Genomic DNA, 26,135 nt, shown 5'->3' on the forward strand with positions numbered 1-26,135 from the left:
TGTTGCAAACCCCTTCAGCTCCTTCAGTCTTTTATGTAACTCCTCTATTGGGGTCCCCTAGTTCAGTCCAATGGTTAGAAGCAATTATCCTCATCTGTTTCAGTAGGGCTCTGGTAGAGCCTCTCAGGAGATACCCATATCTGGGTCCTGTCAGCAAGCACTTCTTTGCATCAGGAATAGTGACTGGGTTTGGTGACTGCATATGGGATGGATTCCCAGATGGGGCAGTCTCTGGATGACCTTTTCTTCAGTCCCTGCTCCACTCTTTGTCCCTGTATTTCCTCCTGCGAGTATTTTGTTCTTCCTTCTAAGAAGGAATGAAGCATCCCTATATTTATCTTCCTTCCTCTTGGGCTTCATATGATCTGTGAATTTTTCTTAGATATTCCAAGCTTTTGGGTTTATATCCATTTATCAGTGAGTGCATACTATGTGTGTTCATTTGTGACTCACTCTGGATGATAATTTCTAGTTCCATCCATTTGCCTAAGAATTTCATGTAGTCATTTTTTTTTCATAGCTGATTAGTACTCCATTGTGTAAATGTACCACATTTTCTGAATTCATTTCTGTTGAGAGACATCTGGGTTCTTTCCAGCTTCTGGCTATTATAAATAAGGCTGCTATAAATATATTGGAGCATGTGTCCCTGTTGTATGTTGGAGTACCTTTTGGGTATGTGGCCAGGAATGGTATAGAATGGTTACACAGGTAACACTATGCCCAATTTTCTGAGGAACCTACAGATTGATTTCCAGAGTGGTTGTACCAGCTTGCCATTCTACCAACAATGGAGGAGTGCTCCTCTTTCTCCACATATTGCCAGCTTCTACTGTCACCTGAGTTTTTCATATTAGCCACTGCGACTGGTGTGAGGTGATATCTCAGGATTGTTTTGATTTGCATTTCCCTGATGAACATTTCTTTCTTTCTTTCTTTCTTTCTTTCTTTCTTTCTTTGGATTTTTTTACCATTTTATTTTATTTTTTTTCCTTTTCTTTTCTTCTTCTTTTTTTTTTTTTTTTTTTTTTTTGGAGCTGGGGACCGAACCCAGGGCTTTGTACTTGCTAGGCAAGAGCTCTACCACTGAGCTAAATCCTCAACCCCTTTTTTTTTTACCATTTTAAATGTTATTCCCTTTCATGTTTTCTGGTCCATAAGCCCCCTATCCCATTCCCCCTCCCTCTTCTTCTATGAGGATGTTCCCCATCCCCAACCAACCGCTGTCACAGCGTGACATTCCCCTACATTGGTAGGTCCAGCTTTCTCAGGACCAAGGGTTTTTCTTCTCATTGGTGCCCAGCAAGGTCATCCTCTGCTACATATGCAGCTGGAGCCATGTATCTGTCCATGTGTACTAAACATTTCTTTAGGTGCTTCTCAGCCATTTGGAATTCCTCAGTTGTGAATTCTTTGTTTAATTCTCATTATAATGGAGATCTGTCTTGCGACTATGTGACTACAGGTCACATCCTCTATCTGTGGAGGGTTATAGAGCATTACCCTTATGTAACTGATTGCCACAAATCTATGGAGGGCTGTGACTAGTGACGAGGTCCTGGTGCAGGGGCGTCAGGGAAATGCCTATCATTTCGTCATGGTCATTGAGTTTCTAGCCTTAGCTCAACCAGAAACCAGGCTGCTTTTCAAGGTCCCATACTCTAATAAAAATGTTTAGGTTAGAACAACAGAAATTAGCAGGTTGCAAATGCCTATCATCATCGCAGCCTTAAGGAATTAAAATCATTCTGAGCTACAGTGAATTCAAATCCAACCTAGCCTAAACAAAAAGACCCTGGCGAAATTTTTAAAGAAAATTTAGAAAAGAAAGAAGGAAGGAAAGAAGGAAGGAAAGAAGGGAGGGAGGGAAAAAGGAAGGAAAGAAGGGAGGGAAGGAGGGAGGGAAGAAGGAGGGAGGAAAGGAGGAATGCATGGAAGAAGGGTGGGAGGGAGAAAGAGAAAGAAGAAAAAAGGTGGTGGGGGAGAAAGAAAGAGAAGAAAGAACCCAGGCTGGCAGATAGACAGACAAGCAGACAGAGAGATAGGTAGCTGGCAGACAAGCAGCAGGCAGACAGGCAGACAGGCAGCAGGCAGACAGGCAGACAGGCTGACAGACAGGCAGACAGGCTGACAGACAGGCAGACATACAGGCAGACATACAAACAGATAGGAAGACAGACAGACAGACAGACAGACAGGCAGACAGGCAGGCAGACAGGCAAACAAACAGGCAAATATTTTCAAATAGTCTTCCTCTTTCTCTCTCCAGACTTCAACTTAAAACACACACCATGAGTGAAGTAAGAACACTTTTATATTATTAAGTGTTATAAAGTATTACTTTCCCATCTTTATACCAAATGCATTTTGCACTAAGTCTGTCTGCTGTACAGGACACTCTATGGCATCTGAGCTCATGAGGAGCCTATATTATTATGTCTATGTGTCTGTAGTCATAGCTGGAGTTATATACATCCAGTCACCTCTAGCTATGCACTCTCTAGAATTCTGTGCTTGTGTGGCTTAGTATGTTTGGCTTATCATTCCTCTTTTGGTTGGTATTTAAGATAGTACATCTGATTCACATCTTAGTGTATACTGCCCTTTGAGATAGCAGAGTGAAATAATAATTTCTCATAAAGTATAAGCACTTGCTTTTGCTCTGATAATTATATTTGTTTAATATGTTATACCATTAATATTTGAGTAGGAATTATTAAACATATATATATATAGTCTAATAGTGTTTAGCATCACCTCATTTCAAAGTTTTTCCAATAAACATTTTATTAATGAAACATTGAATGATATAAAATATGGCATTGAGTAAGCTAGGTAATTGTTCTACTTCATTATGTCACTCAACACCAGAACACTCTGAGTTGATAAATATAAAACTAATAATTAATGACACTACTCAGAGACTCTAACATATTATGTGCTTACATATGAATAACAATATGCAGAAACTAGTGATAACAATTATTTAACCTTATTATTTCCATTTCACAAATATATGATTATGTTTGGAGCTATAATTCTCTAACATAAGGCTTTTTTATGTCATTAGATTTGGTTAACTTGAATGCCATAAGGCACAATAATTCTAGACATTATTCTATTTAAGAAATACAAATTCAAATTAAAGCTAAGTTGGAGAGGAAAGAATTGTGTATCTAAATGGATATTCCACTTTTAGTATATAGGATCGTGGATTCAAATAATTTTACAAATCCTGAAAAGCGTGTTTAAAATATTTTTAAGTAAAAACCTTCATAGTTTATTCTTCATTGTAGATATGGCATCTGCTGCTGAGAGAAATTAGGATCCATCCTGTTAGATTCCTAATAAAACTTAAAAACTTACTTTTCCTGTAGTAGCATTGTATTCTTTTTCTAGCTATCTATATATGTCATGGGGACACTTAAAGCATGTCTTAGCAGTTCTAAGGTTGCTTACCCCTGATTCCCTATAATCGAAGCTGTTTAGTCTTCACACGGAAATGAATCAGTATTTAGGATGTTTCTATATCATGACAGCAAGATTAGTTCAAAAATGAAAAATTCAGACAATCAACCAGCTGTTTCATACACAAAATGCCAAACAGCTGGTTCTTCTGACTTGTTTTTCTCAGTAACTTGATTGAAACAGCAGGGTTGATTGTGTTGTGCAAATATAGCCTCGGAGCAGGAAAATTAGGGAGTAAAAAATCTTGACTTTATTGTTGACTTTTAAAACCCCAGTTTCAGAGTTTCTAAAGCTATAGAGTCAGCTACTTGAACAGACTGCTTTCCACTGTGTTCACCGTTGACTCAGAAAAATGTTTACAAAAGAACTCTGGAACTGCGAGATGATTTTAATCACCACAGTTATTACCATTTTTGTTCCTCGGTGACCTTCAAAGCATGCCTTTTCCCAAGTCTAGACAAATGTACTAAGGATTGCTTAGACCTTCATTAAAATCCCTTTCCACATACTCACCAATGCTATGTCCCAAGGGACAGCCTTTTACTAGATAAATATTTGCACAGTGAAGTGGATGGCAAATACAGACTATTTCGTTCTCCCAGATGAATGAGAGCTATCAGCTGAGGCCATAGAGGCATTGAGCTTATGTTACTGGCATCTTTGATAGCATGCTTGTGCTGCTTGCTGCTATGGGTTACTTACATGTCTTAACCATACCACTTGAGAGATATTGAAGGTATTAAAATGATAATTGGTATATTCATAACAAAAGTCAACAGGCTGTCAGCTATCAACAGGAAGGCTGTAATGGGATAATGGGAAGAGCAAACAACATACAGATGGGGAAGAAATAAAAATATGAAGAAAATGAGAACTATTAAGAGAAAGATCTGTAACAAAAAAAATCAGAAATATTCTTCAATGAATACCAGTGAAAACTCTAGGCAGAGGTACTCCTTTTACAAATATTGGTTTTGTGTGTGTGTTGTGTGTATATTAGTCTATTGAATTTTCACTATGAGAAGAACAACGTTGACATCATATACCAATTAAATGTGTGACCTTCCTCAAGGAGAGGCTTAATTACCAAGATTTATAATCATCTTTTGCTCATCAAGATGAAATCTAAAAATAAACTCTCTACACCTACAAGTAGGAATGAGAGAAAGAAGGAAGGCAAAGAAAAAGAAAATGAAAAAAAAAAGAAATGTGATAGAAGGAAAGGGAGAGAGAAAGGGAACTTAATTACAGGTACCTTTTTCTCTGCTTTCCATACTTTAAATTTCTTCAAGGTTTCCTGCTGTGAAGGCAACCATTGTTCTCCAGGGAGCTAATTATACTAAGAAGCTTGCCTTCCTGGTGGGCTCTAATAAGCACAGTTCATCCTAGAACTTTACCAGTGTGTGTCAAAGACCCACAACTGTGTAGGGCTGACGCTAGGGGCAAACTAGAGAAAGCTCTGTAATGGAGCTGCAGTAAACACACACTCCATTACCAGGACACGAGTGAAATAGTACACAGACCTCAGGAACAGGAAGTATGGTTTCATTAATGCTGAACCATAGGGGTCAAAGAACTAATGAAAGGGCTAAGGGGATAATGATCCTACCTATGATAAACACTGTTTACCATGTAGTCCTGAACACACTTCTGTGTTAGGAGGAGTCGCATAGAGGGGACTGCATTAGCCATCTGCTCACTGCACTAGTAGCCATTTTTTTTTTTTTTTGCTTTCCTCCTTACATAAAACAGTGACCTAAAAGACAGTGAAAAAGGCAAACAGTGCCATACTGGAAGAAATTAAGAAAGAACAAAAAAGGAATAAAATAGCAGCAGCATATAAACATATTTGCCTTTAAGTTTGCAATTATAGCCTTCTCCCTTCATTTCTTAAGTGTTCATTTGAGTCAATTTCTCAAAGATGTGATCCATGAATGTGGATTAGGTTCTCACTGTACCTAATACATATCTAAAATAATGAGTAATGTTATTTAAATGAATATTGTTGTTAGAGTCTCTGAAGTCCTTGGATGAAACAAAATGCATAACACAGACAACACTCAGTGGCCTGATATTTTATTATAGATTCTTAAGCTCTTAGCTTATATTATAAACTTATGTTGTGATTACTTTAGTCTTTGGGACAAAACAGTATCAGTAATTATGTTTATTGTCTTGGTAAATAAAGAAAATGGCCAAAAATAATTTTTAAAGCCAACCATTTTCTAATAGGAACTCAAAACTTTTCTTCTTAACCAAATCTATGACTATACTTTTTATTTTTTAATGAAAACTGACTGACTTTAACTGATAAATATGCATTATAATAAAACAACAAACGAAACAACCTTTTTCAGTCTTTTAGCAGTAAATACCAGAGAAGAAGAATGCTAAACTTTATAACTAGCACACAAAGGACCAAGATTGCACGGCTCCCCTTCTATAAGAGTCTTGCTATGCTTAGCTGTGAACCACACAGAAGATTACCGCCTTGCCTATACAAACACATCCGTGCTTCATAGGAAGATTCTTTGAAATTTTCCACTGGTGATTCCAAGAGCAGGCTTCATAATGACCTTATGGAAACAGCCCGGTTTTCAACACATCCCTGTTGCTTCAATTGAACAAGGTTGGCCAGCCGTAACAAATAGCACAGCAGTCCTTCTTTTCTGGTGTCCAATTCAAATCCATTCATCCCACTTGGGAGAAAAGCTGTGATTTCGTCGCAGGATTTATAGCATGAAAGCAGATGTACTGCTCAAAGTCCGTGGAACTGACAACAAAAATATCCCCACAATGTTTAGAGACTAAAGCTAACTCTGTAAAATGAAATCGATGCTATATAGACTGTCATTAAAAAAAAGGGAACAACCTGTTACAGGAGCAAAAGCGACAACACAAACAAATGTAAAGAAAAGCAAATCTACAAAGGAATATCACAAAATAAGCATAAATATAAAAATCAGCTACCTAATACATATATATATATATATATTTGTCTCCTGCTAAGATTCTCTTTCAAATTATAGTAAAGGACTGATAAATATGCATTATAATAAAGCATATGCGGATAAAAATATGTGGATTACTAGAAATTCTACTTTGAGTTTCATTCTTTCTTTTTCTTCCTTCTTGTTTTACTTTCTTTCTTTCTTTCTTTCTTTCTTTCTTTCTTTCTTTCTTTCTTTCTTCTGTTCTTTCTTTTTTTAGCTTAAGGAAACATTGTTCAATAGTCTGATGCTTGTCCACAGCTTACAGAGGTTATAGTCATGAGCGTAAATATTCAACAGTTTCATATAAAATATTTCAATAGCAATTTTTAGCCATAAGTGTTGAATAAATTATATAACACGGAGAGTACTTAACCAAAAAACAAACTCAGCTTACCAGTAAAGGGCACTTAATGCTATTTCAGAGAACCAAGCTTCAGTTCTCAGCACCACCCATGGCAGTTCATAACTATGTTCTGTTCAGTTCGTCACTCCAGTTCTATCTCCTGATGTGGTGCACGGATATGCATGAAGGCAAAAGAATCCATAGCTTATTTTCTTAAACACTTTTTATAAACTGATTTTGTCAAACATGTGTGTGATCTAAGTATTCTGAAAAAAAAATTGAAGTGAGGCAGGCTAAACTACAATATATACTCAGTGCAGTGGGAAGCATGCAGTGGCTATGACATTGACAAAAGTCTACCTATAAGAAGCATTTTTATGACATATGTTTTCAGTTTCATATAGGTTTTGAAGAATGTCTATAATTTCCATTTACTAGTATACATGTTACATGTGTACAAGCTTATTATATATGGATATTCATCCTACAAGAGCCTTATCAAACAGTGCACATTGTGCAAAAGGTCTCAGCCCATAGACATTTAAGTCAATTACATTCATTCTTCTGGTTGAATTGCTGTTAGTGAAAGAATTATTGTTGCTATTGGGTTGTGCTCATGGATGGTCTTTTACTATAGAGACTGTGTGATGTCTAACACAATTCATGTTGTGTTTTAATATAGGGTGCATATTACATATTTTAACCACATAAAGGAAAACTAAAGAAAAAAGTCCAAGATCAAAATGTCAGCTATGAAAATAATCAAGAACACCTCATTACATGTGCTGGAAAACTTCCTGGGAACTCAAATAAAACTCTGTGTCACACAGAAATCACTTCTGTAATATTTTCCTAAGATATTGCTGCAGACCCTTTGTGATGCTACTGACAATTAGTAGTTGTCTGCAGAATGTGTGCCCCATGGCTGAAAGTTGATGAGTTTTTTTTTTTTACCCAGGAGGAAAATCACTCTGACTCCTCACAATAGCTTTGTGCCTTCAAATCCTAGGGAAAAACTCTCAACCTGCTTAATAGCTTTACTGGATGTCACAATGGAGACTCTGTCTTCCAATCTGATTTAGTTTCACAAGTGAAAGCAAAGGAAGATACTTCTGTGGGGCAGGAGAGAAAAGGCAAGAATGAATCTGGAAAAGAGTAATTACTGTTCACATCCTTAGTCCTCGCCTTTTGGGGTTCAGGAAGACAGACTGGGCTAGAAGTAACATAACCAGCCATAGAAACAAAATCAAAACCAAACAGAAAGCAAGCAAAACACCAAATTAACATCTTATGATAGTGATTCTGAATGTTTACAAAAGAAACCTGACATGTTCATGAACTAAATGAAGATGGCATTAAAACAAACAAGTGGACAAAACAGATGGATCATGGCCTGACTGTAGGGTTTTACATGCCCATCTCTAATTCTTGCCTATGGAGTAGCTAATGTTGTCAATGCATGCTGTTACCCTGCTTCTAAACCTTATTTTCCTTACATGGCAAAAGATATTAAGAACCAATAGTAGGAGACAAAAATCACCCTGTCTACAACAGATGAATGGGAAAAGGTCTTTATTTATATAGATCTCTGTTATTACAGCATTTGATAATATAAATAATGGCTTTTAGGGTTTAATTTATCCCATTATAATGTTCTCATGTTTATTTAGTTGTTTATTTCTTTGTTTATTCGACTGGTGTGTATGCATGAATGGGAGAATGATTGTCTTGAATATGTGTAGATGTCACCAGACAACTTTTAGGATTCCGTCCTCTGTTTCAACCTTGAGGTCCCTGCGAATCAAACAAGCTCAGGTTTCTTGCCTTTCTGGGTTTTTGTGTGATTTCTTAGTCACCTACAAATGATTATTCTTATTGGTGTTTTTAGAATATATTGAGAAAATTAAAGTGTACAGAAATTGAAAAGTAGAAATACAACAGATATTCTCAAATGATTTCCATCTATACCCAGACTCTTCTCTAAGAAAACTTCTAAGAAGATCTCTAAGTTTATAAACTTTATATTTATCATTCTTGGCTTTAAATTTTTCTGTAAGAAGAATTTACTTTTTAGAAAAACTCAAAACAAGCTTTATTACCTCCAGAAATTATTGAGCTGCAAGTGAGCTGGTCCTCAAAAACCACTCTTCTTTGGTGTCTAACAGGCATGATACAAGTCTTTACCCTCATGGAAGTCATTCTAACTCGATACAGTAAAACTGTGTGTAGACCGCAACTGAAAGTCATGTTGTAAGGCATGAATCTATATAGAAAAATGTAGTCACTCTGGAATATTACAAATTAACATGATGGGAGAAGACCTTTCTGTGCCACCACATTAATAAAAATAGAGTTGGCCTGTAAACTATAATTAATTATCCTAATGTAGTTTTATAAAACCTGCCCAATTAGTTGATTCTCTTCTGTTCTGTCCTGTCCTGTCCTCCCCTCTCCCCTTATCCCTCCTCTCCCCTCCTCTCTTCTCTCTTTTTTTTCTCTCTTTCCCTTTCCTCTTCTCTCCTATTCCCTTTCCCCTCCTCTTTCCTCCTCTCTCTAATCTCATCTTTCCTCCCCTCTCCTCTTTTCTCTTCTCTTCTTCATTCCTTCCCCCACCTGTTCTCCCCTCCCACACCTTCTCCTTCCATCCCCCCTACCCACCTCTATGTAATAATTTTCTTTCAAATATTTAACATTAAATCCTTAAAGGAGATAGTTTCTCTTTAAGTTGTTCCACTCTTCTCTTTAAATTTAATACTTATGCAAATTTCTGTGAGTATTATTAGATATCTGGCAGAGAAGGCAACACTTTTTTTGATTGATTTAGTACAGTCGTGAAGTTTATTCAAATTCTCCTCTATTTTAGAGAATTATGGAAGCTAAGGCAGAGTACTTCTCTTTGCTCCCAGCAGTAAAAACGGACCTGGTAATAATTATTATGAAGCCCTCTTTATAATGGGGGGAATCATAACTGTTAGGTGACCAGGCAGTATTCTACCAGAAGTATCTATTTGTGGTTAAATTTAAGAGAGACTTTGTGTGTTTGTGTTTGTTTGTATGTGTGTGTGTGTGTTTGTGTGTGTGTGTGTGTGTGTGTGTGTGTATCTGCACTTGTCTATAGCTGCATGTATTTTGTGAGCATTCAAAGGATAAGGTGTTGGGTGTCTTCCTCTACCTATCTCCATGTTGTTCCTTTGTACAAGTTCTCTAATTGTACCTAAAGTTTGCAAAACTTTGACAAGGCTAGTAGCCAACAATTCAAGAGCATTCATTCCACTCCAGTCCCCATAGTGCTAGGGTTAAGGGTGTGGCTATTTTCAGATGGGTGCTGGGGCCTGAGCTCTTGTTTCTGTGCTAGCTTAGAAAGTGTTACTAAAAGCTGGATTGTCCCTCAACCCTAAGACTTAGTCGACAATTAGTGTGTTAATAGAGAAACAAAGTTTTAAGAATAGTGTATTATTTCTGGAGCAAGGCATCTGCTCTCCTTATATGTCTACATTGGCCTTCACTGTAAACAAAAGACAGAGTGCATCTTTCTTTATATTTGAAGATGATCAATCTGCACGTTAAACTGCAACACGTGTTCCATTTGACATTTCTGACACTCTGCACTTTTTGATCTCTAGATGACAGATATAGATTGTCCTTTTGTCTTGGTTTGCCTCTATGCCTAGATACAATATGATATCTTGCCTAGAAATCTATGCCAATTAAAACACAATGTTAAAGAATAAATAGTTAATAATTAAGCAGATTATTTTACATCTTCTTCCATATGATATGTGTCATCTCAATTTGCAATTGAATAAATTTTAACTATAAGGTTAGAGTTTTTCCCAATATTTAATAGCAAAAGTTATCTTTGCTTCACTTTCTACTTTACTAGTAATAGTTTGGATCAAGGAATGTGTGGTAATTCCCCAAGGTTTCCACACAAGAAACTCAAAGAATTATCCTTCAACAAGAAACTGAAAGACAAGAGAGAATTTTGACAAAAAATGAATAAATAAAATATATAGTTTGTTTGTAAATTATATCTCAATAAAATTGGCAAGAAAAAAAATCTTGGACTTTCAGAATATGCTCTATAATGAATCTTTACAGAAAGGAGTTGAGAACAAATTCTGGAATATTTTACTTTGATTTTCCATAATGATGAGAAAAAATTGTCTTAACGTACCTAGGTTGATAGAGACTCAGATGAAAGTGATCCTACGGTAGAAGGTGAGACAAACAAGAAGAGAAAAGCTAAACCCTAAGTGACGGAGCGTTTGTAACTTTGAGACTTTAGACTGAGAAATAAAATGTGACTCTGTGCTATATTGCCTAAAATACATCCTTTCTAGAATGGGAATCTGAGAGAGATGGTAGTAGGCATTATTATTGTCTGTTTGATGAATTAGAGGTAGAATTTGATTTGAGGATGAAAGAAAAATACTGAGCAGTGTCTTTAGAATGTCACTCATGAAGACAAGTAGCGGGACCTCTCAGGAACTGCAAATGCCAAAAAAAGATGCAAATAAATATTAGTCTTAAGTTTGGCATCCACTCTTATAAATCTTTCTTTCACTTTACAGAGCAGAAACAGTGCACCAAGAGAAGGTAAGCCTTAAGCACTGGTATCTAAGTGCTTTTTATATAATTTATATTTTCAATTCACTTTGAGATTTTATATAAATATGTACTGCAGCACAATTTAAACTTTCTGCATTGCTTATGTTGCTTTTTGTTATGCTAATAACATCTTCTAATTTCATCAAAACTTCTTCTATATACTATAAAATCAGAACTGTATTTTTAAGTAGAATATGCTCTTATTGTAAATAGTCTCCTGGTATTTGCTGTGTATGGCTTTTTGCTTTCCAACTCGAAGATCTAGATTTCCCTACTTCGTAAAACGGAAGACTAAAAGGTTTATCACAATTTTGAACAATCTGTCTCATGATATAATGAGTACAATATATTGTCTAAATGCATTCCACTTGCAGTAAGAAGAAATATTTTGTTGCAAAATGAAATAAATGACTCTCCCGAATGGCGTTTTGTGGATTACACTGCATTATATTACTCCGCAAGAACCAGGGTTAATCTGCTTTAGATGAACTTCTGAATCCATCAATGATGCTAATAAATCCGATTTTCTTTGTAATTCTCTCAATAAACACTGGTAAATTATTATTTACTTTAAAAATTATGTTGACTCAAAGTATTTTTTTTTCTCTTTTTAGAGGCTAACCACTAAAACCTTCAATAATCAATAACACGAATATCTGACTTTTAGGGAAAAACTATAATGGGTGTCTTTTGCTTTTCAGTCTTTTTCTGATATCGAATTTATTGATCTGTTTGGAAGAACAGAATATGAAAATAGTCATGTCAATTGTTTAGTATTTGAAATAGAGAACTAATAATCTAAAATGTCTGCAAAAAGATCATTTCTGTTTAGTCGCACAGATTGGAAATGTCAATTTTTGTGTTTTAAAAGGTCTAAATTAAACCAAAATTAAACAGTAAACAGATGCTACTTATAAAAAAATGAACACAAGTATTATAACTTCAAAAATGTAAAAGAAATTCTATGTATGTACATATGGATGTATGTATGTATTTATTTACTGTATGTGAGTAAACTGTCACTCTCATTAGACACACCAGAAAAAAAGAATAGGATTCTATTACAGATGGCTGCAAGCTACCATGTGGCTGCTGGGTAATAAACTCAGCACCTCTCAAAGAGCAGTTAGTGCTTTTAAGCTCTGAGCTATCTCTCTGGCGTATAAAGGAAATGTTTACAATTATATCCAAACATTTGAAAGTTTCATTGAAGCACATTTTTTTTCAAATAAATCTAAAACTTGTTTAAAATCTATCAGATTTTTGTTGTTAAACTATCATGTGCCCTTTATTTTATCATATGGTTTCATAGTGATTAAGATAAAAAACATAAATATTTTAGTCTTCAAATTAAAATTACTAAATACAAACCTGTTTACTGTTTAAGACACAAAAATGACAAAAAATCATTACTTTCACTGTAAGGAAGAGGAGACTCTGTCTCTTTATCTCTGTTTCTTTGTTTTTCTGTGTTTGTGTGTATGTATGGTGTGTGTGTGTTGTATGTCATGTGTGTATGTGTGCATGTGTGCATGTATGTATGTGTGTGTTATGTGTCATGTGTGTATGTGTGCATGTGTGCATGTATGTATGTGTGTGTTATGTGTCATGTGTGTATGTGTGCATGTGTGCATGCATGTAATGCATATATGTATGTGTGTGTATGTGTGTGTGTATGTGTGCATGTGCATGTATGTATTTGTATAGACATGTGCCACATTGCAATTTTGGAGATCAGATGAATTTCTGGATTCACTTCTTTTCTTCACTTTTTGTAAACCTGTGTGTCAAATTTCGATGGAAAGCTCTGTTTGCCAGGATCAGTGTCAAGTGTCTTTACCATAAGAGCAATGTTACTGGCACAAACAAGCCTCCTTTCATGAATCAATATTCCTTTATTAATCTCTGCCAACTATAAACAAGCTATGGTGTTTTTATGTGACCTATAGACTAGGAAATAACTTTAAATTATCATATGCTTAATTCAATTCAATTCAATTAAAATTTAAAATGATTGATTTAATAATAATGCATAATTCAGATTTCAATGGTTATATATAAAACCTCATTATAAAACAATATAAGTCATTTTCACATTAACTATATGTATTTTCCTCTCATGGCAACAATATATATTGTTTAAAAATATATTAAAAAGATTAAATGGCTTGTAAAATGTAAAGTAAATACTATTCTGTCCTTTATAAAAATATTTTTCAGACACTGGTCTGTACTTAATTTGCAAATGATACCTGGCTTAGAATTAAAGAACATGTTGAAGAGGAAATAAATGCTGCTTAAAAACGACAAGGAATAATATACAAATGGTATTCCTGCAGACCAGAAAAAAATCCAAAATTCTAGATACCATTTTTCCTAGCTTTTCTTAGAGATAATGATGATTTAATTGAAAGAATTAGTCACCAAACCACATAGTATGCTGTTTCAGTGGCTGATTTAATGTATGCAAAGATGGGGAGAAGGGTTAGGTCAGTTAGCGGACTGCTTGCTGTACGACTGTGAGGAGCTAAAACTGGATCTGCCACCACCATGTTTTTAAAAACTGGGTGTCATGAAACATTTCGGTAACCTGAGCACAAGGGCAGTAAAAAGATCCTGGGCGTGGGCATTGGCCAGTGACTCCAGTTGAGTCAGTGACCTCCAAGTTTAGTGAGAGACCATCCCTTTAAAAAGTAACTAGAGAATGACTGAGAAAGACTTTGGCTGTCATCTCTATTCTCCACACACAGGGGTTCATCTATAAGTACACATGTGTGTGAACACATAGACACAATAAAGCACAAAACAAAAGAAGAAAGATGGCGAAAGTAAAAAATGAATATCAGAATGTAGAGTTCTGTAGATAGATAAAGAAGAGTCCAACATCAATAAATACATATTTTCAAAGGTCATCAAAATTATAGAAATTGCTCACAAATATGAAAATTGATAGAAATCCACTACTACCCTAAAGCAAGATGTTACTCTGTGTGACAGTTTATATATTCTCGGGTGCAGGGAGTGGTACTATTAGAGTCTGTGGCCTATTGGAGTATGCATGGTCTTCTTGGAGTATGTGTGTCTCTGTGAATGTGAGGTTTAAGACCCACGCCCTAGCTCCCTGGAAGCAAGTTTTCTGCTCAGAGTCTTCAGATGAAGATTTGGAACTCTCAGCTCCTCCTGCTCCACGCCTGCCTGAGTGATGCCATGTTCTTACCTTGATGAAAATGGACTGAACCTCGGAACCTGTAAGGAAGCCCCCATTAAATGTTGTCCATATAAGAGTTGCCTTGGTCATGGTGTTTATTCACAGCAGTAAAACCCTAAGTCTCCTGTGAATAATCTCTCTGGCATTGTACTCTGTAGGGCAATGTAAATTAGTCAAAATTACATGCATTTTGAAATTCATGGTTGAGGAAGAAATTCATGGTGGGGCAGAAATCAGCTAAATTTTTTTTAATAAAATTAATGTAGAATAAGAACAAAGAAAACTATACCTAGATATGTCTTTATCAACATGCCAAGGGTACACTCCAAGAGAAAATACTAAAATTATCCAGAGAAAATGAATATATCACATTCTGTAGAGAAAATAAAAAGGGTAAGGCGAAAAGCATTTCTTTATTGAAATGTTGAATGCCAGAAGGACATAGATAGCTAGATAGATGATATGTGTGTATGTGTGTGTGTGTGTGTAATTTATATAATATATATATATATATATATATATATAAAATCTACCTATGATTTTCTATCATCAAGGAACTATCTCATTATTAGTTCTAATGATATAGCTCAGTCAGTCTTAGATCAAGCTTTAACATACACACACAACACACACACACACACACATACACACAAACAAGTAAATAAATAAATAAACAAATGTAGGGAAATGTGTTATTAATAAAGCAAAGCTTATTTTTTGATATAGAGTAAATGAAAATGTACTTGTAAGTTAAATTAACAGCGTATCATCATTATACACTATCAGGGCAAGATTTTGGAAACTAGTAGCATAATTGCTTTATTTTTGAAAATGTAGCAACTTGAGCATAAAGATCCTGAGTTTTGAGGAGATCTAAGTGTACTTAGTTATCTTATTTTTCTTATTAAAATGTATTTTATTTTCTATTTCCAATGTTGATTTTACAGAATTAAAAGCAGAAAGTATTGACCTTTGCTACTAATAGGGAGACCAGAAGAACACAGGTCAGAGTATACAACTGAAAGAAATCCAAAGGGAGTGGCCTGAGCGGCCCCTGTTCACTCGCAGGCCCAGCACATTCAACGAATCTTTGTAATTTTTCTGAAGAAATATGGCCATCAGGCTTTAGGATTTAGAAGCCAAAATATGACTTAGCAATTTCAAACCTTGATTTTTTTTTTTTCCGGAGCTGGGGACCGAACCCAGGGCCTTGCGCTTCCTAGGCAAGCGCTCTAACCACTGAGCTAAATCCCCAACCCCTCAAACCTTGAATTTAAAGTAGTGTCTATGTATTAGAAATTTGAGTCGGTATTACAACTGACAAATGGTATCAGGGCATGACTCATACTGAACGGTTTTAATCCTGTGTTTTGCTGATCTTTCCTACTATTTACTTGTCTGTCTCAGGAACTATTCTTAAAATAAGTGCTTTCTGCAACTATACATATATTAAATATCCTATTTTAATAGTTTTATAGGTTTATTATGTGAAGCTACATAGTAATATTGTGAGGTAACTCTAGTAATATGTATAAATCAATACAGTGAGTTATAGGAAGTACTATGCTGTAATTTTTAAGTAATGAATCTGAATTCAATAATTAATTGTGTAAATGCTATGAAATGTTAGACTGACTCAGCCCACTCAGTCAGTCAACAGGGTTTCGTGGGAGGGAGGAAGGATTAAGAGACAATTAGACAACATTATAATATGACTTCAGCAAGTGCTGAAGAGGGTTTAATTTTTTCCAGTCTGCTTTTGTATCATTCTAGGTGCAGGCAAAGAATACAGTCAAGTCTAAGGCATAAACAAAGTAGACAAGGAGCAAAGGTTTGATGGACCTATCAAGATGATCTAGGTCTTGATCCAACTTTCTTGTTCTGGCCCAAGGTCAAATCCTTGAAGCAGCACCGAGAGCTCTCTACATTAGACTTATACACTAAAATATGTTTTTATTTAAGATTTGTTCCAATTTCTCTATCTATATTATTTGGATTAGGCATATCTGAAGGTAAAGGTTAATTTAAGAAGTATATAGTCTGATAAAGTGTTTCATCCAATTATTAATATATTTGACTTTTTTATCTGTAACATAATGATAATAAATATATCCTGCCTAAATATAGGGGCTGTTTTAAAAATAAAATTATTTTTCAAGTGGGAAAATACAAATAAACATATAATCATTGTTTTACAAAATATAGTACTGAAGAAGTTTGTTGGCAGTTAAGAATATTTGTAACTCTCCCAGAGGACTATAGTTGAGTTCGCCGTGGCTATGTAGCGGCTCATAAAATCCTTTTATTTGAGGCATGCTTCCTGCCTTTGCTGGGAAGAATAGAAACAAGTAATCATGGGTTTTCAAAGTAATATTGTGTCACCAAAAATACCTAGAAGATAAACCACTTCTAATGGACATTACTATGGTTTATTTTGTGACATGAAAATATGTGCAGTGGGAACAGGGCACTGGAGGTTCAGTTATGGGAACCTATTCCATGGATAGAAGCATTAATTGGGAACTCGATTTGACTGTATGACCTCCCGAAGCACTTTCTTCTGTTATAGGCCTGAGATTTGGTTTCTTAGGGAATGATACTCCAGCTGCTTTAGGGAATGATATGTGAGGCATATATGATGGTGGTTGTGATCTATTTGCTGCTTCTGTCTGTTGGATACTTTCTCTTAACGTTTTTGTTTCTCCATGCTACATACATAATAAACTCATTTCTATAATACTAAAATTCTAGCAATAATTGTAGATTGTACAGAAAAGAATGATTTTCTGGGTAATATAAAAGTGATTAGTATTTAGACATAGGAAAATAAGAAGTTATTGATGATAACTTTGTCTTGAAAAATGGAAAATGTGGCATTGCTAAGGGGTTACTTAATATCATTAAAAAAGCAAACAAACAAAAAACCAAGCCAAAAAGGAAAAAAAGAAAAAAGAAAACTTAAAGAAAGAAAAAACCCAAAATACTGTAGGACTAATGTGCTTTCTTCTTTGTTAACAAAAAATAATTGAGAAAAATTAACTGAAAATAATAAATTTTATGACTAGTATACTTGTTCAACTAGGAATTCAATAGAAGTATTTGCAGTTTATCTTTAAATCTGCAGAAAATCTGAAAACATTAGTGATCCAGCTGATGACTTTCAGTGTTTCATATCTGTAGTGTGTTTCATACCATTTTATTATGGTTTCATTAACTGCTGTGACCCTATCAGAGTAATCTTATCAGACAGATTACCTTAAGTACCCTGAAGACCTAATAGGCACAAGCATATGTCCAGCTAGAGTCCTCAGAGGATCTCTCTCTCTCTCTCTCTCTCTCTCTCTCTCTCTCTCTCTCTCTCTCTCTCTCTCTTTCACACACACACACACACACACACAAACACGCACACACATATGACACACACATATCACACATGCATATATACACATATATGTTTGTTTATATGTATATGTGTTGTATATGTGTTTGAGACTATTTTTGAAGGTCTGAGGGCATCTTGAGGGAGTAGTTTCTCTCTTTTTACTATGTAGAAATTGAACTCCTCAATTAAGCTTGGTGGCACTTGTTTTTCCTACTAAGCAATCTCACTGGCTCTAAGAAAAACTTGTAAGATTATTTTCTAAAAGGATAAGCAACTTCTTATCCTCCTTATCCTCACTGTGATCTACAGATAGCTTATCTTGGTCTTAAAGAGTAAAATCTCAACCTATGACACAGGATTCTAGTCCACTGGGTGCTACATTTCCCATACTAAACTAATAAATTATCATCATTTTGATTTTTATAGCTCAATCACCTATGGAATGTCCTTGGCCTAACTCAGCACAGTAATCTAAAACTTGACACTCAAAGAGCCCATTGACAGTGCTGCCTTTGATTCTATAAGGATGGAAAATGGAGCATTTTCAGAAGTTTGGTTGTTGCCCCTTTACCTGCCCTTTACAATTTCTGGGCCACATTCCTGGAGCCAGTGTTTGGAAACCACACACCTGAAAAGGACATCTATAAAGGGGGCTCCTATAGTAAATACAACTTGTATCAGACCTGTAACTATAAAAATGACACAGGTAAACAGAGAGGCGCCATCAGGATGAGTGTCTGCAGAGGAAATAGGAATTCTACCCATTCAGAATAGGCAGAAACCTCTGAGGAGTGATCAGAACTTGAGAAGGAAATGTGAGAACATAATCGGAGGACCTTTATCTCTAGAGTTTAGGTGGGATTACGGGGGTTGGGTAATAAAGCTTTAATAAACAGGAGGTATTACAGGCAGGCAGACTCTTCACGTGGCAACCTCTTCAAAGTCCAGAGAATGCAACAATGCTGCAGAGTAAAGAAATCTCACTAAGGGACCCATTCAGCGTTAAAGCTTCATATTCCATCATGGACTCAAGGTAACAGAAGGACAAACTGACAATATTTCTATCTAAAAAGGAATGAATACTGAATGAGCTATGACTGGCCTTTGCTCTGTTCTGTTTATGTGGAAGAATATGAAAAGTAATAAAGAGTTTTCTGTTTCAAAAAAAACTGTCAATAAATAATACAACTGAAGTTAATAAAGGAGGTAAAAGGTTACTCTTTCTCTTCTTACTGCCTCCTTTCTCCCAAATTACTAACCTCCTTGTTCACACACACACACACACACACACACACACACACACACACACACACACACACAGGCACACACACTTGTGCACAAGTGTACACGTGTTCTACTCTTGTGACAACTGAGTAACCATCCCTTAGCAGGCATTAAATGAGTGTAGCTCTTCATCTAGGTCATGGCCTTGTAAAATTTTCCTCATACTCTTCATCATGGCAATCACTTGTTATTGCGAAGGTCATATTTAGGCAACCATGTTTTTGAGATTTTATGAGTATAGCTTTGCTGTCATGTATAGAAGACAATAAGTTGCATCCCTGATTCTTACATTATTTTTTTGTAGTGATTTTTGCATATTAGGTGTAGGAGTTGTGCTGTAGATGGAGCAGTTGGGGCTGGATAATTATGATTTGTTGTTCATTTGGGGCAGTAGAGTGCTTAAGTAATGGTCTTCATCTGTTATAAAAAGAAGTTTTTGTTGTTGTTGTTGTTGTGGGGCCTGACCTACTCTTCTTATCCAGGGATTTCAGTATCTAAAATGCAATTTTGAATTGTATTGATTTAGCAAATTTGAAGTATATTTTTTCAGGGTCCATGACATCATTATCCACAGGTAGTTTGTGAGCTTTGCAGTACCTGGCATGAGTTCCTTCCTTTTGAGTCATCCATAAATCCAATTAGATGGCTCTTGGTTAACTCCAAATATAAGTGCCACTATTGTACTCTTGGGGATATCTTGCTGTGCTGTTCACTGCTGAGGTTCACAGCCTCTGCAGCTTGAAATACTATTGATTGCTTTTCTCCCTTGACATGTTGTATAACATCTTCAGATACTATGAGAGTTAATCCTTAGGGAGTAGGCTTCTAGGTCAATTCAAGCCCTAGTCCTCCAAGTCCTTTATCCCAAAGTCTATGTGCCTTTTGCAATAATGTCTTACCTTCAAATCTGGTAAACCAGTAAGGAGATTTAAATATTCTTAATAATATTTTTCTAGTTTCTGCCACTTGTTACATCTCTTGACAAAACCCATATTATTCCATTTTAATACATAAATCCTCATATTTTCTTAAAATATTTTGGTGGTTAATATTTTTGTTTATATATACACACAGAGACATATATATACACATATATTATGATAAAATTTACTTTTAATTAAATATTAAAATCCCAAAACATTAAAAATTGTGGAAATTTAAATAAAATATTACTGAGCAGAACAATATTTCACTTAGATTATATAATTTAATGCTACAATATACAAGATGCTACAACAATTATAATGCAGAGCTGAGAGGACAGCTAAGCCCACAAATTTTTTTCTACAAAGCCCTATGACCTGATTTTGATTCATTTTAATAAGACACAGATGACTTATGACTTCCCCATATGTGTCATGGCATACATGGGCATTTGTACAAATTATATAAATATTTATTAATTCAAAGACTTAGATTATTAAACAAAAACATTGATACAACATTTTATTCAAGTATATTACATTTTGACTGATGTACTAATCAGAATATTCCAATTAAAGTGTTTTTAATGAATCTAATATAGTTTCTATTGTGCAATTGACAAGTAGAGCTACCTGAGAATTGAAAGAAACCATCTTTGAAAATAAAAGTGAGAAATATTCCATTCTCTTGGTGGTAATACAAACTAACATGCTACTAGGTAATGTGAAAAAAATTGCAGCAAAACAAATAGCTAATTTTGATCAATATAAGTAATTACCAGAGACCTAGCACATGCATTATAAGTATAATATTATGTATACATGGTTCTTCCCATGATGATCACACTTATAATCACATTGTTAAAACCTTGCTAACCTGGGCATACACCCAAAAGAAGCTCCAACATATAACAAGGACACATGCTCCAATATGTCCACAGTGGCCTTATTTATAATAGCCAGAATCTGAAAAGAATCCAGATGTATAACAGAGGAATGGATACAAAAATTGTGGCGCATCTACACAGTGGAATATTACTGAACTATTAAAAACAATGACTACAGAAAGTTCTTAGGCAAATGGATTGACTAGAAAATATCATCCTGAGTGAGGTAACCCAATCACAGAAAAGCACACATGGTATGCATTCGCTGATAAGTGGATATCAGCCCCAAAGCTTGGAATACTTAAGAAAAAATTCACAGATCATATGAAACCCAAGAAGAAGGAAGACCAATATGCAGATGCTTCATTCCTTCTTAGAAGGAAGAACAAAATACTCACAGGAGGAAATACAGGGACAAAGAGTGAAGCAGGAACTGAAGAAAAGATCATCCAGAGACTGCCCCACTTGGGTATACATCCCACATGCAGCCACCAAATGTAGTCACTATTGCTGATGCCAAGAAGTGCTTGCTGACAGGAGCCAGATATGGGTGTCTCCTGAGAGGCTGTACTAGAGCCCTACTACAGATTAGGATGATTGCACCTAACCATTGGACTGAACAAGGGGACCGCAATGAAAAAGTTAGAGAAAAGATTGAAGGAGAGGTGAAGGGGTTTGCAACACCATAGTAAGAACAATATCAACCAACCAGACCCCACCAGAGGTCCCAGGGACTAAACCCTCAAACAATGAGTACACATGGAGGGATCCATGACTTCAGTCCCATATGTAGCAGAGGATGGCATTGTCCAGCATCAATAGGAAGAAAAGCCTCATTTATCCAATGTAGGGTAATGCCAAGGCATTGAAGTTGGAGTGGGTGGGTAAAAGTAGGAGCATTCCCATATAAGCAGGGGAGGGTAGACGTGGTATTGGAGGGGGGAAGGGGATAACATTTGAAATGTAAATACATAAAATATACAAGAAAATAAAATTTAAAAAATCCTGATGAACATCTGTTTACAAATGTATTGTTGATTAAATCAATTGTAAATATTTATGGAGGTCTATTAAAAGTCACATACCTTTGAAGACACTTATGAAGCTTTATATTTACTAAATTAGAAAATAATAATGAAATATTTTATATTAATTTACTGAACAGATTAGCTACTTTATAAACACAAACACAGTACCTCAGAGCTATTTTACCACAATACATATTAAGGGATAATGATTGCTTTTTTATACTTTTAGGTATTTCTAGAATTTCATTTTATATCATTACTTCTCACTTGTACACTCCAGAAAAGATACTTCTTTAAATTATAGATCTATTGAAACACTAAATACTTGAATTTTCACAACAGGTGTTTTGATTGTTTCTATGATGTTTCATGTACTCCTTCCACATTAAATGCTGTGGAACAGAATAAATCATATGGTATTTCTCAGAAAAAGAAATAAAAAAGACAAGGCTTGTTACAATGGCTCAGCACTTGAAATAATAGAACTCAGAAGACCAAGTTAATCCTGAATCTAAAGAAAATAAATTGAAAGTATCTTGTCAGTATCTGGGTCACAACTGTGTTATTCAGAGAAGAAGAATAATTACACGGAAACTGAAAAACAGGTGAAGAACTTTCTTGATCTGTTAAAGCAAAGGGAACTAGTAGTTGATGTGGTTTTGGTTGGTATGCAACTAGAAACTGTTACATGATAAAATAATTTGAATTGAAAAGTAGTATTTGACTAGAAAGAGAGTCGCATATGTTGATGTCTGGTATCTTGAGAAAAATCAGGCTTGATGAATCTCTGGTGACTGATAACCATTCACTTTCCCCTTTTACCTTGCTGTGATTGGTACCCGGCTTCCTGTTACAGGGGCATGCACATCACTTTCCTTGCCTGTATTCAGTGATTCCTTCCTATTATCCAGACTGCTGAGCACTGTCCTCAAAACACACCCCTGTTTGACTGTCTGTGGGACTCTAGTCTAAGAAGATTCTTTTGATTTATTTGTGTACAGTTCCCAAAAATTTTCTCATTTGTATCATATCTGTACCACTTGTTGCCACCTTTACTTTCCTTAATATATATTTATGACTTAACATATTATTTATGACTTATGCTCTCCTTACAACAGTGGTTTAAATTAAAAAAAACAGGTGGGGAGTTTATAGTTTTATGTTAATTCAGCCTCTTTTGAGGTAAAAAATCTATTGTACACATTTATCACATATTTCTAAACCTGATAAGATAATTCATGGACAATTAATTACAGAAGTTATAATATGTGTTGTTTTCAGGCACCAACTTTGTGAATTTTAGTTTGGCTCTTATGTACTTATGTAATTTTACAGGTAAATCTTGCTTAATTTTAAGTATATATGTATCTTTAATACAGTGTGTGAATTTTTATGAGGTTAATTGATCATTTGTGAGAGTGAAATATTCAGAATTTTCTAGTGCATCACAGAAGAAATGGTAGATAATAAACAAATGCTTCAAGTTTTAATCTCTTCATTTAAGTTTTTATAAATATTATATCTCAAGAAGGAACAAGGTTTTTTTTTCCAAGTTGGGGATCTTGAGCATTTCAGGTTACTGTAATATCTCTTACAAATAAGGACCTGTTTGTGAAATATATGGCAGTAACTACTATACAAGTTTCACATTCAAAACAGTCAAGATATCTGTTTTCATAAAATGATTTAAAAATACTTTTTTGTATCCTAAAACAATGGTATCAGCTTCTTTTTGGGTCAAATCTTGCTGAAACTCCTGTAATGTCTAAGTATTTAAATTTTAGTGCTACATTTTAGTGACTTAAAATAGCTCCGAAGATACCACCACCAAAGGACGTAATTTATTTGTTTTCAGAGAACAATATGAATATTTGAATTTTAACAACTAGACGAGGGTGTTTATTGAGAATTACACAAATATATTAGGTCCACTTTTTAGATCCTACTCATCATCAAGTGGGAGACCAATTAAGCAATAGTCCAATCTAGTCTGTTGGTGTGCTCTCAAATGCCCATAGGGAATAATCTTATGTGAATATCACTGCAATTTCTAGGATGGAAGTAATTACAGAAGGATGAATTTTTAATATTGAAGATCAAATAAAAGAAGCATATTTCACCTATAACTTTAGACAGCACACACATAAAGATTCCTTTAGAGAAAGCTATGATTATATAAGACTTCAGATATTTTCTCAAAGTTTGCCAGTTGACCTGAAGTTCAATTTAATTACAAGTTGTTACAAGTAATATCAAGTATAAAGAAACATATTTCAATTACAAATCTGTTATATTAATTAGTTGATCCCTGTTTATCTAGAGATGTGTCACTTTTCAAAGTGAATAAGGAAAGTTCAAACTAAAATTGCAAAAAAAAATAGAATGAAAATCATTAATATTTTTAGATCTTATCTTGGATAACTAAACTACATTATGCAATTTCAAAATACAATACTATTTTAGGAAGTGTTTTTAAATGGTCATCAGTGAATTTGCTAAATTATCATAATTAAAGAACTGATTAAGCCCTATAATAATATTCTCAGCTCTAAAATGGAAAATTAAAATAAATTCTTATACACCTAAGAGAAAAAATGTCTACATATACTAATTATATAATTTTGACCATACCAACATTAGATTGTTAAATTAATATGAAAGACTATCTGATTACTGCCAATTTTAACTGGATGATACATTTTATTCTGTAAAGATATGAGTTAACTGACATTAAATTATAACAGTATCATATTATTAATTGACATCAAGCAATTAGTTCTAAATAGTTTTACCATACCAAAATATACAAGTATTATTGCTACTTGACTTTAAAACTTGACCCATTATATGTGCTCATTAAATATTTTATTTATTAGCAATAATCTTAAAGTTCTACATGTAGAAATATGCTTGTATTGCAGAGTAGTAATAAAATACCAAATATGCAAATAATTTAAAATATCTTGGTGTAACTCCAACCAAGCAAGTGAAAAAACTGTATGACAGAAACTACAAATCACTGAAGAAAGAAATCAAAGAAGACTTCAGAAGATGGAAAGCTCTCCTATGCAGGTCTGAATAACAGTGAAAATTTCCATCTGTCTTTAATATACCTCAATACCAATGTGCTCAATTCCCCTATATAATTGTTCCTTTATAAAAGAAATTCAGACAAAAATGGAGCAGAGACTGCAGGAAAACACAACTAGTGCCTGCCCCAGCTTGACACCCATTTCACTGATGGGCATCAACTCCTGACATCATTACTGATGCCATGTTGTGCTTGCAGACAGGAGCCTAGCATGACTGTCCTCTGAGAGGCTCTACCTGTACCTCACTGAGACAGTTGCAGATGTACAGCCAACCATAGGACGAGGTCAGGGACTTCTATGGAAGAGTTAGCAGAAGGACTGCAGGAATCGAAGGGGATGGTAACCCCATAGAGGCCAACACTGACAACTAACATGGACTCCTGGGAGCTCCCAGAGACTAAGCGATCAACAAAAGAGCACAAACGGGCTAGTCTAAAGACCCTCAAACATATATATATATATATATATATATATATATATATATATATATATATATATATATATAGACTGCCTTGTATGGCCTCAGTAGGAGTGGATACACCTAATCCTGTAAAGATTTGATGAGCCAAGGAAGAGAGATGCCCGAAGGAAGAAAGATGCCCCACTGGAGGACACCTCAGAGGCAAAGGGGAGAGGGAGGGGGAAAGATCTGAAGGAGGAGGGCCCTGGGAGAGCGGCAAAATTTGGATGTAAATAAATAAATACATAAATTCCAAATATGAATAGAGAACCCTGAGAACATACCTTTAAGGCTTAGGAATAGTTCACCAAATTCTTGCCATAGAGTAATACTGTGTATCAATTAAGTTCTATGCTATGTGTAAACATTAATGTGTGTATATTTTATTTAGAGAAAATGTGATTTTTTCTGATGGAATTTGTTTGGGGCAAGCCCAGCTTATTATCAAAATACCTT

General features: G+C 35.0%; 1 long non-coding RNA gene across 2 annotated transcripts in view; it reads left to right on the top strand.

The window, feature by feature from the left end:
* LOC108352547 (uncharacterized) overlaps positions 1-26,135 on the top strand; it is a 209,642-nt gene that overhangs the window by 165,763 nt on the left and 17,744 nt on the right. For both annotated transcript variants that reach the window (XR_010057042.1, XR_001840847.3), the window contains exon 4: positions 11,379-11,403. This is a non-coding gene — a long non-coding RNA (uncharacterized LOC108352547). The remainder of the gene's footprint in view (positions 1-11,378; positions 11,404-26,135) is intronic.

The sequence above is a fragment of the Rattus norvegicus genome, chromosome 13 (genome assembly GCF_036323735.1).
Source record: "Rattus norvegicus strain BN/NHsdMcwi chromosome 13, GRCr8, whole genome shotgun sequence".
NCBI lineage: Eukaryota > Metazoa > Chordata > Mammalia > Rodentia > Muridae > Rattus > Rattus norvegicus.